This window comes from Megascapheus bottae, chromosome 5 (assembly GCF_031878675.1).
Source record: "Megascapheus bottae isolate mThoBot1 chromosome 5, mThoBot2.hap1, whole genome shotgun sequence".
Taxonomy (NCBI): Eukaryota; Metazoa; Chordata; class Mammalia; order Rodentia; family Geomyidae; genus Megascapheus; species Megascapheus bottae.
Genome location: NC_143513.1, coordinates 46175642 through 46183267, shown reverse-complemented (window position 1 = coordinate 46183267; position 7626 = coordinate 46175642). Strand labels below are relative to the sequence as shown.

Below are 7626 nucleotides of genomic sequence, written 5' to 3'. Positions count from 1 at the left end.
TTCAGGTTATTTCTGGTATACAGTTACAGAGAACATCAGCTTGCATGCCTATTTTTCTCACTTTAAGATCTTCTATAAAAGTCTAGAGGTATTATTTTTAAAGTAATATTACTTAATGATTATACTTCTCATGAGAGTTAATACCGTAAGCTTCCCAAAACAAGTAAATTAATTTTTACTAATATAGTGATGCACTATATTTTACCAGGGAATGACATTTTTCCTAGCATTACTCTTATAGAAGTTGATATATTTTTAGTACTTCTAGATGTCAAACTTCATCATAATCTGCTGTGAAAGCTCACTTAATTTTGGATCATCTATATAGAAAATGTTCAGTGTTTATCCTGTTACATAGCTGAAGCAAGAATGGTTCCATCCACAATGGTTTAATAATTTTCTCAACTTCTAAACTCTATTCTTACAACTACAAATATTTTCCAGCTTTGCCATATATTTACCATTGGAAAATACCTCAGTCTTACATGCAATATTGAGTATGCCACTTATTTTCAATAATAGAAGAAGCCACTGAAATGTCATAGCATTCCAAAGAAAAAAATGTTTTGAAGAGTTGTATTTTGTCATTCTAACTTAATTTTGAAGAGGTGGGTTTACTGAGCTACTTATATAGTCTCAGATAAAAGATGGATAGGAATAATAAGCTGGTACTCAAACTTTAATTTTAATCACAGATTGACAGTTAAGCTTATCCCAGAAAGCATTTCATGAAAGATAAGTCAAATTTGTTTCTTTCCTTTTTTGTGTGTTTTTTTAAATTTATTATATAAAGTTTTCTGGGAGTGTTGCCTAGTGGTAGAGTGCTTGCCTAGCATTCAGGAAGCCCTGAGTTTGATTTCTTGGTACTATATGCACAGGAAAAGCTAAAAGAGACGTTGTGGCTCAAGTTGTAGAGCTAACCTTGAGAATGGTCAAGGACCATCCCAGATCCTGAGGTCAAATCACAGGACTGGAACAAATAAATTAATAAATAAAATGTCCAATTTTATAACAGTTTTTCTTCTTTCAGTGAGCAGTCAGTCCTTTATATTTTGTAGCTAAATATCATGCTTCTCATGCTCATATTCCGAATAAAATTTAATACAATGATCATATAATCTCTAACTTTTTTTATTCATCACCTTCTTCCTCCTCCTCTTCTTCATCTTCATCTTCCACCCTTTTCCAGGCAACTTTAGTAAGACCTTTTGCACCATCAAATTTCCCTTTAATTTATAATCAGCAACATCCTTTTCATACTTCTCTTTCAGCTTAGCAGCCTTGGTTATTTGGGGCTATTTCTCATTGTCACTTAATCTGTTCCACATCTCACCCAACTTCTTGGCCACATCACCAATGGAGATGTCAGGGTTTGTAAACTTGATCTTGGGGTGAAATTCTGAGTAGAAAAGGAAAAATCCAGATGGTAGTCTTTTGGGGGCACTGGGATCCTTTTTTTTCTTGCTTCCATTAGCCGGTCCATAATCCTTCATCTCACCATCATGGCAAACTTCATCTGCTTTTGCCATCTCATCAGATTTAGATATCTCCTTCCAAGACATTGTTTTCCATCTCTCTGAGCACTTCTTGGAAAATTCTGCAAAATTGACAGGAACCTCTGGGTTTTTCTTCTCTGCATGTCGGCACAAAGAAAGCATATGCAGACATTTGCCCTTTGGTTTTTTGGGGGTCACCTTTACCCATGTTGACTGTATTGTTCACTAGTCTACAATCTCTAACTTCTTGAATTATTCCATTTATTTTCAAAATAACTACTTTTATCCTGTATGAGTACACAGATTAAAAAATGGACATTTGAAGAAATGGACATTGAATAAAGATTGCTTTAGAAATTTTATTAGAAAGACAATATTTGTAGGAGCATTAGATGGATAGCAAATTCTGAAAACCAAAGCAAATGTCCTTAGACAAAGGAATGATTAAAGTTTTTTTTGTAATATTTTTATGATGGAACTATCAAGGACAGTAAAAGTGAATGAACTACAGTCTTTACTATCACAAAAGAGGCTTTTTTAAGCCTATAACCCTAGCTACTCAGGAGGCTGAGATCTGAGGATCATGGTTCAAAGCCAGCCCTGGCACTATAGTCCAAGAGATTCTTATCTCCAATTAATAACTAGAGAACTGGAAGTGGGGCTGTGGCTCAAGGGGTAGGGTGGAAGCCTTGAGCTGAAGAGCTGAGGGACAATGAATGCCCAGGCCCAGAGTTCAAGTCCCACAATCGCCAAAAGAAAAAAAGAGGTTTGTTGTTGTTGTTGTTGTTGTTGTTTGTGAGCCAGTACACACAATAATCTTAGCTATTCAGGAGGCTAAGATCTGAGGACAGTAAAGTCGTTATCTCCAATTAACTAACCAAAATCCAAAGTGAAGCTATGGCTCAAGTAGTTAAGTACTAGTCTAGAGCAAAAAAACTCAGACAGTACATAGGACCTGAGTTCAAGGTCCAGAACCAACACCAAAAAAGAAGTGAGAGCTGTGAATAGAGCTTAGTGACAGAATGCCCATTGAGGAGGTGAAGCATAGAATCAATCTTCAATATCACAAAACATAAACAAATAAATGTCAATACAACATTCATATCGCCACTCTGTAACGTAAAAACATCTCCAAAACTGACAAATATTTATCTAAAATGAAGTGGGGCTTTGGCTCAAGCGGTAGGGTGGAAACCTTGAGCTGAAGAGCTCAGGGACAGTGACCAGACTCAGAGTTCAAACCCCACAACCCACCAAAAAACAAACAAACAAAAAAAGAAGGTAAAAAAGGAAAGAAATAGATGACTAACTTCTGAAGAGTGGTAATAAGGAGAGGGGTAGAAAGACATACTGAGGACTTCAAAAATCTCATTAAGTACATTGGGTTGTCAATATTTTCATGCATATTTACATGTAATCACTTATGAATATATATGTATTAGGATTTTCTGGACTATGACAAACCTGAGAGAACAAGACCCCTGGTCTCAGAGGCTTAAGAATATGAACAATTATTGGTTCTCTGTTCATGGGAAGGAAGAACATCATAGCAAGAGCAACTGGCACAGTAAGGTAGCTCACCTCATGGCAGCCAAAGTCAGGGAGAGGGCAAGACAGAAAGAGATCGGAAACAATAGTGTACTACTACTGGTGGCCTGTTACCTCCATTTGGCCTCTACCATATAATCTGTAGTACCTCCAAAACATCTGCTGGTGCAGATGGGAATACAAGAACCTCTGGGGGGATATCTAATTCAAAAGCTGTAACCTTCTTCCCTTGACCCCCCCAAAACTCATGTCTGTCATGCCCATTTTACAATGCAAAATGCATTCACTTTGTCTTTAGGAATTTTCCAAAGTCTTAACAATTTCCTTATTGCTCAGAAGTTCAAGTATGAAATCTCCTCTGTGATTTAAGCCTGTAAGCTTCTACAAAAGAAAAAAAGTACATACTTTGCATATATTATAAATATGTAAGACTAATACATTATGTAGTTATATGTAGGCGATATGTTATAATATTATGTATATATTATTTATATAACATGTAATATATATTACCTTATATATAATAAATATTCTCATTCTAAAATTAATGAGGCAGTGAAAGAAGGGAGGGATTAAAGCAAGACCAAAATCCAAGTACAAACATTAAATCCTATAGCTCCATGTAGATGCCTATTGCTATATGGGGGCAGGATGTGGACTCCAGAGAGCTTGGGAAGCTCAATGCGCCTGTGGCATTGTCAATTTCACATCACATAGCTCTTCTTCTGAAGTGGCTCTACTGGCTGCTTGTGCCATTCATCAAAAGACAGTCTACATTCATACCATCTAACTTGCAGAGGTCTAAATTGAATCTTTGACTTTACACACAGCTTTACACGTTGTTGTCTTGGAAACTACTTGTAGAAATCAGGCTTTACTCTGAACTTTTCTGACCAAGTCGCAAGATTTTTCAACTCTTTACACTCTGCCTTTTCTTCCTGAGTTTCACTGTAAAGCTAGCTAAAAGTCTCCAGAAATATTTGTGCTATAGCCTAAACACTAAACTTCCTTGTAATGTCTTCCAGTAGATTAATTAATCTACTTTTAAATTCAGCCTGACTCAAAGTCTCAGGAAATAGATAAAACAGAGACAAATGCTTTGCCAGAATGGAATATGAATGGCTTCTAACCCAATTCCCAATAGGATCATTTGTATCTGAAATCTCCTGAAATGTATAAATGACTATACATTTCTATCATCATTTTAATCTTCTGAGCTCCTATCAACACTGTCCATTAAGTTCTACTTAGAGCATTTCAGTTTTCTTTATTCCAGTTCTTCAAACTCTTCAACCATCTCTCAAAAAACAGGCTCCTGAACATCGTTAGGAATAGTCACAGCACTAGTCCATTTCTTCAGTTCCAACCTTGTCTGTTAGACTCACTATTACTGCAGCAAGTACCTCAGAATTCAGAGAACCATAGCCACTTGGGTCCATTTCTTCTGGGTCTGTGGTGAAGCAAAATGTCATGGGGAAAGCAAGCACAGAGCAACGAAATCTATCTCACCATCTCACATCAGGCAGAAGGTGGAGATCTACTGAGAAAGAAATGGGCTAAGAACAAGGTTGTTTCACATCTTTCCAGGAGCCATCCAGAGTTACTTTCCTACTCCGATTAGACCTCACTTCCCCAAATTTCCAGTACTTCAAAACAGTACCACAAGAGGAGACCAAATCTCCAACACATGACCTCTAGGAGACATTTCATATTCAAACAATTAGAGTATGTCATCTTTAATTTTCAGAATTGTTAGTTCTAAAAAGATCCTTGATAATTGACAAACACAGGGAATCAGTAAGGATTATTTTTTGAGACTCTTACTTCCAATTAACCTCCAGAAAATCGAAATGGTGCTGTGCCTCAAGGAGTAGAGAGCTAAGCTTGAGCAGAAGAGTTCAGGGACAGCACCCAAACCCAGAGTTCAAACCCCTCGCCAGCAAAAAAGAAAGAAAATAACTATGCAGACATTTGTAAAGAAAATTTAGAAATGTAACTCAAACAACGAACCAAATAAACTCCATTTGGGGAAAAAGAATATTTTTAAGAAAAAAATTTTAAAGAGGGGCCGGGAGTTTGGCCTAGTGGTAGAGTGCTTGCACGAATACCTGAGTTCAATTCCTTGGTACCACCTACATAGAAAAAAGCCGGAAGTGGTGCTGAGGCTCATGTGGTAGAGCTCTAGCCTTGAGAAAGTCCAAGGACAGTACTCAGGCCCTGAGCTCAAGCCCAGGACTGGCAAAAAAAAAAAGAAGAAGAAGAAAGAAAAAAATTTAAGGAGAATTATTGAAATATACAAAATGTTTGTATCTGGGAATGATCATTATTGTATCATCTAGAGAAGAAATTAAAACCAGCTAAAATTTTTCTTGTTTCCTAACTGGCTATGAAAACTTTCAACTAATCATGTAAAGATTTATTTGTTAAGCATTTTTAAATCTGAAATAATAATCATCTAGATGATAATGAATAGAGAATTACAGAAGCATATGAAATTAGTTAAAGATGGCTTACACAATTATAACATTTAGAATTTACTATATCTGGCTTTTAACTTTCCGAAGGCTACTTGTCTTTCAATACAATTTAAAAACTAACCTAAAAGAACCAGACTTGAAAAAGGGTATCAATGTTTGTGAAGTAACACACCTTCTATCTGGTGAATATAATGTAACCCTTCTATTAATTACAATAAAAATTATATGAAAAAAAGAACTACATTGGGAGCAAGTAGACAAAACTTCTACATTATCTTGCTAAAGTGGCTTCAGGTTTCACTACCCATTAAGAAGAAAAGTCAATAAATACCAACTTGCTTTTGTCCCCTAATCCAGGGGGCAAGCAGACCTATCATTTTGTATAATACAATGTTTGCCTCTATTGCATTTCTCTTGGCAAGAGAAAATATGCCTGTGAAAGAAAATGACCACAAGAAGTACATGATACATAAGAAAAACTCTTTCCATAATTATATCATTAAATTGGATTACCCCTCCCAAAATCACAGTGGTGTTTTTCTTCATTAACTCATAGATTATGAGAGAAGAAAATCATCACTCTGTTCTTAGGAAGGAAAATTAAATTATGGTAATTGTGAAGAATGAGCCTTCAATTTCTATTTCAGAATTCTGAGACCCAGAAAACATGCTAGCTGTGGGTAAAGCAAAAAAAAAAGTTACAGAATGTTTATTCAGTTAAATAAATTCTTAAAATAGAAATGCAAGTTAGAAAGTCACCCACATTAAAACCATTTATTTTTCTAAGTTTACTCAAAAAGTATACTGCCATATTATCATTTATTTTTTGATTTATAAAAGTATGTGTTGACTCATTTGCCTCATTTATGTAGGCTCGAAATACATTTAAATATTAAATCATCATATACAGATTTGTTTTATTTTTAAAGCCCTATCAATAATAACATTTCTGACTCTAAGGAAGCAAACTATTAAACTCTTCTCTGATAATACCGTCATACTATATTCATCCTATCTGAGTCATTTGAAGAGATAATTTCACAACTGATTTACCTAAATCTCTCAACCAAGAACTATTATTATTATTATTATTATTATTATAAAAATTTGTTGGTACACTGATATTTTATGTTTGGTGAGACCAATTAGGCAATCCTATATTTACTACAAATTAGAGATTCTGTGGGAGAAAATTGTGTGCTTTTTTTTTTTTTTTTTTTTTTGCCAGTCCTGGGCTTAAGCTCAGCCTGAGTACTGTCCTTGGATTTTCTCAAGACTAGAACTCTACCACTTGAGCCTCAGCACCACTTCTGGCTTTTTTCTATGTGTGTGGTACTAAGGACTCAAACCTGGGTCTTCATGCATGCTAGGCAAGCACTCTACCACTAGGCCAAACTCCTGGTACCTGTTGTGCACTTTTTAAATACTCTTTTCTCTGTACAAAGGCTATTGGTTTCTATGTTCTCTGTAAATGGATGTAAAACTTCATATAAGCATATTATAGTCAAAGCAGGAGTTAGAAGCAGGTCTAGAAGAAACAGACTGGGTTTATTAAAAACAAATTCAAGGGGCCGGGAGTTTGGCCTAGTGGTTAAAGTGCTTGCCTAGCATGCATGAAGACCCGGGTTCGATTCCTCGGTACCACATACAAAAAAGCCAGAAGTGGTGCTGAGGCTCAAGTGGTAGAGCTCTAGCCTTGAGAAAGTCCAAGGACAGTGCTCAGGCCCTGAGCTGAAGCCCAGGACTGGCAAAAAAAAAAAAAAAAAAACAAATTCAAGGGTTTAGGTGGAATAAAGATGTTTATGAGGACAAAAGATATAATTAAGAGTCAGTGAGCCCTGGTCCATTCTTGGGATGATAAGGCCTGAGTTTTCTTTTAAAGTCATTGTAATTATTTTCATTCACTAACCAAATATTATCCAGACAAAATGTTAGCACATGGAATGGAACAGGAGAGATTTTATAAGTTCAAAAGACATTAGTAAACATACCAGGACAGACAAGGGAAAGCTGGTGACAAAAAATGCATGAATTAATTAGATTTTTAAAAAGCTTAATGAGCAGAAATAATTATTGTAACTATAAGGGAAAAAATTTCTTCTTAG

The 7626-nt window shown here is 35.6% G+C and overlaps 1 pseudogene; it reads right to left on the bottom strand.

The window, feature by feature from the left end:
- Nucleotides 1–1129: 1129 nt before the first annotated feature.
- On the bottom strand, nt 1130–1704 carry LOC150063329 (high mobility group protein B3 pseudogene; annotated as a pseudogene).
- Between the last annotated feature and the right edge of the window lie 5922 nt (nt 1705–7626).